Here is a 10,553-nt window from a genome sequence, read left to right as displayed (position 1 = left end):
CTGGGTTCGATCCCAGGACCCTGGGATCATGACCTGAGCCAAAGGCAGACAGATGCTTATCGACTGAGCCACCCAGGTGCCCCATCTCTGGCTTCTAATAGGAATATTTAGGCACTCCTGTTTGATATAGTTGGATTGTCCTCAGCCATATTTGTTATTGTTTTGTATCTATTGTCCTTGCTTTTAGTCTAATTTTGTCTTCTATACTCTCTCTGCCATTTGTGGTTTTAACTGAGCATTTTATGTGATCCTATTTTCTCTTTCTCAGCATATCAATTGTATATATGTGAAACTCTATAATATTTTATATGTGCAATTATAATATACATATAACTAACGTCTTTTAGTGATTTTCCCAGAGTTTCCAATATGCATTTACAACTAATCCAAGACTACCTTCAAATATCACTATACCACTTCACAAGTAGTACAATTATTGAATTTTTACCACATTTTACAAGGGATCTTTACTTCTTCTTTATCTTTTGTTTTATTTTCCATTTTATCCCTCAAATGATTAAAGGTAGTTATAAGTTTTCAATTGCTACAATGCTTTGTGAAGAAATGACACTTAACAAAAGCTCTGTAATATATATGGATCATACCAATGCACAGTCAAAGTCAATCTGCATTCTTGTCTATCATTGTAGGTGATTCTCCTATATTGAAAATCCTGCAAGGAACAGCCACATCCAGATGTTTTCACCTCTCTTTGGGTCTCAAATGACTATGGATTTCACATTTCACATATGGAAAATCACAATTTTTTTATTCTTCTTTTTTATTCTTCTCTAATCATTACTATTATTATTAATATTAAAATCATTAATATAGTATAATATATTAATATATTTATAATTATAATAAATTTATAATAATATAAACATATTACTATTAAAATTATTAATACCCTATAGTATTAATCCTTTAGCAAATACTACGACAGGACCAAGCTTCCTTTGATGTCTTCCTATTCCCCATACCCCTATTCTCTTTCTAAGTCCCTCATCCTAATCCCTTTCTATGGAATAGTCCATCCTACAGCAGGGCCATTCTTGTGCTCATCAGATTGTTAACTGTTCACTGCTAAAGAGCTAACTAAAATATGAAGTATGGTGTTGATCAGAAAAAGCATGGATTTGAGTTCTGCCACTTATGAGTTGGCAAATCACTGCTCTGCTCCTCAATTTTCTCATTTATAAAATGAGGTTCATGATAGGATCTCATAAGATTGTTAGAATGATTAAATGTTAAGATTAAGTTAATATTCATGACTCAAATTATCATATGGTTTCACTTATTTGTGGAGCATAACAAATAGCATGGAGGACATGGGGACTTAGAGTGGAGAAGGGAGTTGGGGGAAATTGGAAGGGGAGGTGAACCATGAGAGACTATGGACTCTGAAAAACAATCTGAGGGTTTTGAAGGGACGGGGGGTGGGAGGTTGGGGTACCAGGTGGTGGGTATTATAGAGGGCACGGATTGCATGGAGCACGGGGTGTGGTGCAAAAATAATGAATACTGTTATGCTGGAAATAAAAAAAAAAAAATAAAATAAAATAAAATTAAATTAAATTAAAAAAAATATATATTCATGACTCAGCAGACCCAGTTTGGATCTCAGGTCCATCTTAAGTTTATAACGGACTGTCAACATGGTTTCTTCTTCAAGCAGAGTGGAGAGAACAATACCTATTTCAGGGCAGCATTGTTATAATAATATAAGATAGCAATGTAAAGTGCTAACCATGAAGGAATGTTAGTTTCTGTCCCCTCTTCTAACAATTAGAGATTTTCTCTTTTCTTTTTTTTTTTTTTTTAACAATTAGAGATTTTCAATAGTAATGCAGCAAGGTGTGAGTCTTATAGAAATCATTGCCTTTTAGAAGGACATCCCACTGGACCACAACTCTTAGACCCAAAGGCATCAACTGCAATGGTTGAACGGCAGACAGGGAAGACTGAATTCTGAGGTAGTACTCACAACGTACAAATCAATAATTCATCAACTCCGAAGTGTTGCCTTAATTTTTCCACATATTCCCAGAATTCTTGATCAATGTGTCTAAATATGAAAATAGCCATGATTTGGCATGTCTAGAAATGCCTGGACAAGTATTCCTCATCCATCATGAACTACTGGTACATCTTTCAAAGGGATATTAACAAAGATGGCTCCTTTGTTTCTGCTCCAATGCAATGGAATGTCCAGTGGAAAAAAGAGTCTCTTTAACAAATGGTGTTGGGAAAATTGGATAGCCACATGCAGAAGAATGAAATTGGACCATTTCCTTACACCACACTGAAAATAATGGACTCAAAATCGATGAAAGACCTCAATGTGATACAGGAAATCATCAAAATCCTTGGGGAGAATAGAGAGAGCAAGCAACCTCTTTGAGCTCAGCCACAGCAACTTCTTCCTTTAAACATCACCAAAGGCAAGGGCAGCAAGGACAAAAATGAAGTATTTAGGATTTCGACAAGATAAAAAGCTTTTGCACAGCAAAGGAAATAGTCAACAAAACCAAAAGACAACCGAGAGAATGGGAGAAGATATTTGCAAATGATAAATCAGATAAAGGGCTAGTATCCAAAATCTAGAAAGAATTTATCAAACTCAATACCCAAAGAAGAAATAATCCAATCAAGAATATGGCAGAAGGCAGAAGTTCCTGGAAACCAGCGTTGGAAATCCCTTTTACGAAGATGGCACCAAAAGCTAAGAAGGAAGCCCCTGCCCCTCCCAAAGCTGAAGCCAAAGCAAAGGCTTTGAAAGCCAAGAAAGCGGTGCTGAAAGGCGTCCACAGTCACAAAAAAAAGATCCGCACATCACCTACGTTCCGACGACCCAAGACTCTGCGTCTCTGAAGGCAACCCAATTGCCCTCGAAAGAGCGCCCCCAGGGGAAACAAGCTTGACCACTATGCCATCATCAAGTTCCCCCTGACTACTGAGTCAGCCATGAAGAAAATAGAAGACAACAACACACTTGTGTTCATTGTGGATGTCAAGGCCAACAAGCACCAGATCAAACAGGCTGTGAAGAAGCTCTATGACATTGATGTAGCCAAGGTCAACACCTTAATCAGGCCTGATGGAGAGAACAAGGCATACGTTTGGCTGGCCCCTGACTATGATGCTTTGGATGTTGCCAACAAAATTGGGATCATCTAAACTGAGTCCAGCTGGCTAAATCTAAATACAGTTTTTTCATGATTAAAAAAAAAAAGAAGAATATGGCAGAAGGCATAAACAGACATTTCTGCAAAGAAGACATCCAAATGGCCAACAGACACATGAAGAAACACTCTACATCACTTGGCATCAGGGAAATACAAAAGGAAACCACAGTGAGATATCACCTCACACCAGTCAGAATAGCTAAAATTAATCAGTCAGGAAATGACAGGTGTTGGCGAGGATGCAGAGAAAGGGGAACCCTTCTACACTGTTGGTGCAGCAACTCTGGAAAACAGTATGGAGGCTTCCTCAAAAAGTTGAAATTAGAGCTACCCTCTGACCCAGCTATTGCACTACTAGATATTTATCCTAAAGATACAAATGTAGTATGATCCAAAGGGGCACGTGAACCCTAATGTTTATAGCAGCAATGTCTACCATAAGCTAACTATGGAAGGGCCTAGATGCCCATCAACAGATGGATGGATAAAGAAGAAGTGGTATGGGGCGCCTGGGTGGCTCAGTGGGTTAAGCCGCTGCCTTCGGCTCAGGTCATGATCTCAGGGTCCTGGGATCGAGTCCCACATCGGGCTCTCTGCTCAGCGGGAGCCTGCTTCCCTCTCTCTCTCTGCCTGCCTCTCTGCCTACTTGTGATCTCTGTCTGTCAAATAAATAAATAAAATCTTTAAAAAAAAAAAAAAGAAGTGGTATATATATATACAACGGAATACTATGCAGCCATCAAAACCCCTGAAATCTTGCCATTTGCAATGACATGGATGGAACTAGAGGGTATCATGCTAAGCAAAATAAGTCAATCAGAGAAAGACAATTACCATACCATCTCAATGATATGAGAAATTTAAGAAACAAGACAGAGGATCATAGGGAAACGGCAGGAAAAATGAAACAAGATGAAACCAGAGAGGGACACAAACCATAAGAGACTCTTAATCTCAAGAAATAAACTGAGGGTTGCTAGAGGGGAGGGGGCTGGAGGGTTGACTGGGGGAGGGTATGTGTTAGGGAGTGCTGTGAATTGTGTAAGACTGATGAATCATAGACCTGTACCCCTGAAATAAACAATATATTATATGTTAATAAAAAAAATAAAAATACATATCAGGACACCAAGTTTCAGAGTGTTGTTGGCTTTCCAAATTTCCTATGCCATAGGTGGCAGAGTGAGAAATTTCAGTTCAGGTTTGTCTCAGTAATGTCTAAGTAAAGGTTTAAGAACCAGCTCTATGGGAAACAAAAGCCATGATCTGCAGCGAGGGCCAATTTCCATCACATAAGTACTCCCACCATGGTCAATTTTAATCTACCAAAATAACATCCAGTTTCACAAAGCTTAGCATTAGACTCTTACAAGCTGCTGTGTGCTGGGTTTAGCACACTACTGGTTTCACTTCAAGTTTAGGGTGTTTTCTACTGAGCTAAGGCTGCTAGCCAGGCTGCTAGTCCTGTCTTGGTGGCTGAAGATCCCACCAATAGCTAGAACACAATCACCCCCTGTAACCTTTGAAAGTTGGTGACTCCTGTATTCCAGACTATTTTACAGCTGGTCATATTACCAACAAATCCACTCATCAGGAATGGTCTTCTTTCCCTAAAGACCAGCTACCCACCTCTGCTTTTAGACATGAATTTAACAGAAGATCTTAAAGTAACAACCACCAAATATGCCAGTCTTTTTACTTCCGTCCTTTAAAAAAGTCCCAAAACAAAAAAAACAAAAAAAAAAAAAAAAAAAAAAGGAAAAACATTCCCTGTTGGGACTTTTTCAAGGAGAACTTCTTTGAGCTGTATAGCTGTATAATTGTTTTGTGGCAGAAACAGCTGTTGGTAAGTTATGTTCATGTACAAATAGCAATGTTATTATGTGAAGCTGCTTATTGTTAGTGTCTTCAGGCAGAAAAAAATGTTTAGAAACCCTCAGTGAATCCCCCAAGTTTTTCCTTGGGATTGTCTGGGATGACTTGGAATGCTAGCAGAATCCACATGGATGATTAGAGGGGAGGTTTTCGGCACTCTTGAAAACTCTCACGTTACTCTCTCCCCTGGGAAGCTGCTGAGGAACATGTTGTATTGGGAGTGCAAAGCCACTAGGTCAATGGAATCATTTCTTTGTGACTTGGGAATTTCTCAGAGCCAGAAATGTTATCCAAGCTTCATCCCTGTGACTGAGGAAAATTGCATCAGCTGCGCAAAGGATACCAGATCTCAATATTTAAGGGATGCCCTGGACGGCAGATGTTGAAGCATGGTTACTGGACGCCCATGCTACCATGTGTGCTGAAGCTTGGTTTATTGTCTCTGACTTAGCAGTGAAAGTTGAGAAAATACTTGAGAGAAGATCATGGCAGAGTAACATGACTGTTAGGAAGAAAAGTGGTGTTATTTATGTGTGTTTATGCACATACAAGTTGTGTGTATATGGTGCCGCGTGCATATAGGGAAAACCAAATAGGCCTTGAATGAAAGAAGACAGGCAACAGGTGAAATGGACTCTTCAGCTGAAGGTCAAGAGACTGTTCTTGTCTGAGCGTTGTTACTGTCTAACTTCACGTCTGGAATCATTATTTAGCTTTAGCTTTTCTTGTCCTTAATTCTTTTAGTTAGAAACATGAGGGTTTGAAATCTATGGGGTCACTTCTGCTTCTTCTCTTTTAATTCCTAAATTCCAGAAGATAAATAATGCTTTTATTCTCAAAAATGACTTGAACAAGATGTATTTCAAAGGAAATAAAACATACCCAAAGAGTAGCACTTAAAAATGGTATTAGCCTAGAATTTAAGCAAAACTCCTGATTTTTTTCCTTGGGCCAAGGCTGTATCCACATACACCTGGATAAAAGTGGAAAAAAAAAATATGCCAATCACCCAGATGGCTCTAAGTGTTTGATATCTGTCATCATGTGGGCCAAACACCTGGATGATTGCTTGCATTTTCACTTTTTAGCCAGATGTTCTGAAATTATTGAGGTATGGCTTGGATAAAAAGTGGATGCTTTTATTCCACAAGGTAGAATAGGGTACAGTAAGAGGTAGAAAAAGAAGATGAGAAATTTTTGAGTTGCCTATTCCATTGTCAGACACTTTTCCTCATATTTTTTTTTATAATTAATCTTCATAAAAAGACCATAAGGCATTGTCACCAAATTACAGATTAAGAAATGGAAGCAAAGGAATTTAAACTATTTGCTAATGTCAGACATCTAAGAAATATTAAAGCTGGGACTTGAAGTTGTATCATGGGGAGAACTACTAGAAATGAACACAATTAAGTTATAGGTGATGAAATTAAATGCTAAAAAAGAGTTGCAACATAAATAAGTTAATACCAACATCTATGTAGATATAGAAACAGACAGAACTGTTGCTACTATCGTTCATCTTCAGGACTTTTTAACCCAAGCCAGTAATAAGTGTCCATGGAAAGAGTAAGAAAAACCAGCCCAGGAGAAATGGCACAGTGTTGCCTAGATCTCTTTGTGTGCCACACCTTTTTTTTTTTTTTGGCTCTGACCAGACAGTGAAATTGAACACAATTGTCTCATTAATTGTTTCACCTCCCTGGAGTTAGGAATTTTGGATGATTTTATAGAAATAACATAGTTCGTCATTAAATGTATGTGAAATGGCATGCAAATATCTGAATGATGATGATTTACTGGGGAGAAGATTCTGAAGATTGGATTTTATAACTCCTTGTAAATAACCTGGGGGGTAAACTTCCCTCTGTACACAGCAAAAGCAAATTGGCCCATCCCAAGGTTTTCAACAATGTCTTGATCTTTGGGGAAACAATGAATCAGATTCTTCCCCCTTTTATATGCCAAGGAACATAAATTCCCAAGCCCACACAGAAAAGAAATCATATACACCTCCAACAAGACTCTGCTCTTCTATAAGGTAGAAATGACTCACAGCCAAAGGCTACCAGTTCTGATCACAGAAACACTGCAAGGAGCAGAGCTGATTAAGCTTTTAGAGAATTGTTAAGGCAAAACTACTCCACACTTTCCCAGACAGTAAGCACAGGAGAGGAGAATACTCTATACATTGAAGAAAAGAATATTTTGGGTCTTGAATATAATCATGCAAATCCAAGAAGGCAGATTTAGTCACAAGTTTACAATACTCCAGTTGCTGACCTGCTGGTTAGAGCACTGGGAAAAACATTCATTTTCTAAATAAATATAGGGATGAGAATTTACAGGGTAAGGAAATGGGGGTGAAGAAGGACAGAGGAGTGTATAAATATTGGTTCCAAAATATGAGTGAATGGGTTAGAGATAATGCACCCTCTGGAAATAACAAATGTTGTAAGTTTTCAGAAAAAGAAATAAATCATAAGAGAATTTGGATGGCCTTTTATGGGCTGAAGTAGAAGGAAATTAAATATCTTCAATAAGATTCTTGAGAGAAATTTTATATAACTGTATTATTTAAATATTAGGAGAAAAAAATCAAAATCAGCCAAAATTCAACAGGGAATAATCTCTTTGGAAAACTTATCACATACATATCTACAAATATGTAAGAGACAAAGACTATGGAGACAAATTATGTGTCTTGTCTATACACTCAGGCCCTTTCTGACCCAGCCCCACCCAGGGGCAGATGCTAAAAATGTTCAACACTTAAACTCAGTCCTACCCTGTGCTCAGTCCAAGCCTGAGCATTATTTTAGAGAGCCCATCCTCCCTAATCAGTAGAGCCTGGAATTCTTCTTGCTGCCAATATGGGTATCTGATATGTCTGCCTGAGGTTGTCCAATGCTAGGAATAAAAATGGCTAAAATGTACTCAGCATTGAGCTTCTGCCAGTTTTCTTTCTAAATACTTTATATACAGTATCATCTTTAAATCTCAAACAACCCTCTAAGATAGGTGTCGCAATCTCTTTTTCTGGGGAGTGAGGACATGTTCCAAGAGGTTAAGTGATGTGCTCCAGGATACTCAACTAGTTAAGTTACGGAACTAGGAAGCAAAGGGTATGCTAGTCACCACTACAGAGGACCACCATACCGTTCCACATGTTTTCCCACCCAGCACACACTCACATTTTTTTAAATTATAAACTCAGCTAATACCCCCAAAGATTTGAAACTCAGCCTTACCTAGGTCTCCTTCCAACAGCGTCTGTATATTTGTCATTCTATCTTTGAAGACTGAAGGGGTCACAAACATTAGCCCAACCTATGGACTTACCATCTATCTGAACACACATGTCCTGCTCTATTCTCTAGCATGGTTCCCTCAGAAGTGGAACCACTGGATGATCCCAGAGTTGCCTAAACGCCTTGGCACTGTAAATTGGAATTTTGTCATCATGCACCAAGCCCAACCATATAAAGGTATTTCTTCTTTCTCCCATGAGCCCTATCACATTTTGATAAGTAATTCTTCATCTTCCAATGAACACAGTTTATAGCCAAGTTGGTCTGAGGCTGAGAACACAAAGTTTCTGTCATGTTCAGATGACAGCTAAAATAACAAAGTGCTTATTTCATTCCTCACATCCACGACATGATGCACCTCCATCAACTAAAGGAAACACTCAGCCATCAGGATGGTCTTGTTTCTTTCTAGAACAAGACCCTCAAGCCCCACATTCCCCTCTCTATGAAGTTTCCAAGCTACAGAGTAAAACCATTAGAAGCAAAGAAGATGATATACTTTAGAAGATAGTGTTGCAGATAACAGAGGCAGATAACCTTTTTTTACTTCAAAAAACCTAAAGCTATCTTTTTTTTAAAATTCACTGATGTTAAGGAAGACTGGCTACAGAGTGGACAAAAGGGTCCTAGGAGAGCTGAATTATAAATGTAATTTAAATTTTTCTAACCTTTTGGTTGTTTACACAGGAGCCACATTTGCCTTGCTGATTATTTATCTAATTTTTTTTCAAAAACTTCATTAAAAAATAACATTCATACAGAAAAGTACACAGCCATAAATTTATCACATAATAAATTTTTACAAAGTGAATATCGCTGTGTAACTAGCACCTCGACCAAGAAACAGGCCACTCCAGACCCACAGAAACCTCTTCATGTAATTTTTGTCACTTACTCACCTCCATTCTGCCCAAGGTTAACCTTTCTCCTGTGACTTCTTAAATGGAGATTTGTTTTGCCTGTCCTAAACTTTACATATATAGAATGATACAGTATGATCTATTTGGTGAATAGATTTTTTATAATCACTGAGCGTTGCATTTCTGAGAATCATCCATGTTGTTATAGATTTCTATACTTCCTATGTAGCATTTTCTGTATAGTATCCCATAGGAATGTCATGATTTATTTATACCTTCTATTTCACATGGATATTTGAGTTTTTTCACTATTAAGAATATACATGATGCCCAATTTGTGTATGTGCCTTTTTTTTTTTTAAGATTTTATTTATTTATTCGACAGACAGAGATCACAAGTAGGCAGAGAGGCAGGCAGAGAGAGAGGAGGAAGCAGGCCCCCTGCTGGGCACAGAGCCTGCCCTGGCGCCTGCCCTGGCGCTTGACCTTCAGGACCTGAGCGGAAAGCTGAGGCTTTAACCCACTGAGCCACCCAGGCACCCAGAGTATGTACCTTTTGATAAATATGTCTATTATATTGTTCTGTTCTCCCTAGTAAAATATGCTCACACTAGGAGCTAATCAAATTTCTTCCCATTGGTTTGGATTATGTGTCCAGTGTGATAAGATGATTTTGTTTTGCATCTCAATTCTGAACTCCATAATGCTGGCAACCCTTTTCAGTTTCCATTATCTGCAAATTTTAAAATAAATTTCTTCATTCTTCTGACAAATTATTTTGGAACATTAAATATTTTTAAGTCTGGTATAACATATTATATTAGGCTGTTCATCTCCAGCCCTAGGAAGAATGTGGGAAGTACTGAAATTTGTTATTGTTGCTAAGAGGCCAGAGAGTTTTTTAACAGCTCTCCCAAAATTTAGTTCTCTGTTTTAACCTTGCCATTTCCATCTCATATTTATAGTATTCTTCAGCTTAACTTACACTCTTTCTTCTAAGAACAAAAGTAATTGCCATATTTTATGGTGAATTTATTTTATGTATTACCCCTCCTGGTTAAATTTACATTTGACAAAACTTCTGTACAAGGAACTCTCCACAGGAGTACATAAGGAGAAATTTCAGACACTATAATTTGAGCTAATTAGAGATTGTGGTATAGCAGAAACTTCCCAGACGCCTCAAACACGTGGTGCTGGCACGCATGTGACGTTTATAACTGAACAGGGCTGGTTCATTGAGTATTAGTTTAAAAAAGAAAAACTTAATTGAGGATTATTTCATGTTTATGATAAATAATTTTAAAATTTGAAAAGTT

The 10,553-nt window shown here is 37.9% G+C and overlaps 1 pseudogene; it reads left to right on the top strand.

Moving 5' to 3' along the window:
* Positions 1–2,697: 2,697 nt before the first annotated feature.
* Positions 2,698–3,205, top strand: LOC116570921 (annotated as a pseudogene).
* The last annotated feature ends 7,348 nt before the right edge of the window (positions 3,206–10,553 follow it).

The sequence above is a fragment of the Mustela erminea genome, chromosome 12, assembly GCF_009829155.1.
Source record: "Mustela erminea isolate mMusErm1 chromosome 12, mMusErm1.Pri, whole genome shotgun sequence".
Classification (NCBI taxonomy): Eukaryota; Metazoa; Chordata; class Mammalia; order Carnivora; family Mustelidae; genus Mustela; species Mustela erminea.
This window is presented reverse-complemented; position numbering and strand designations above follow the sequence as displayed.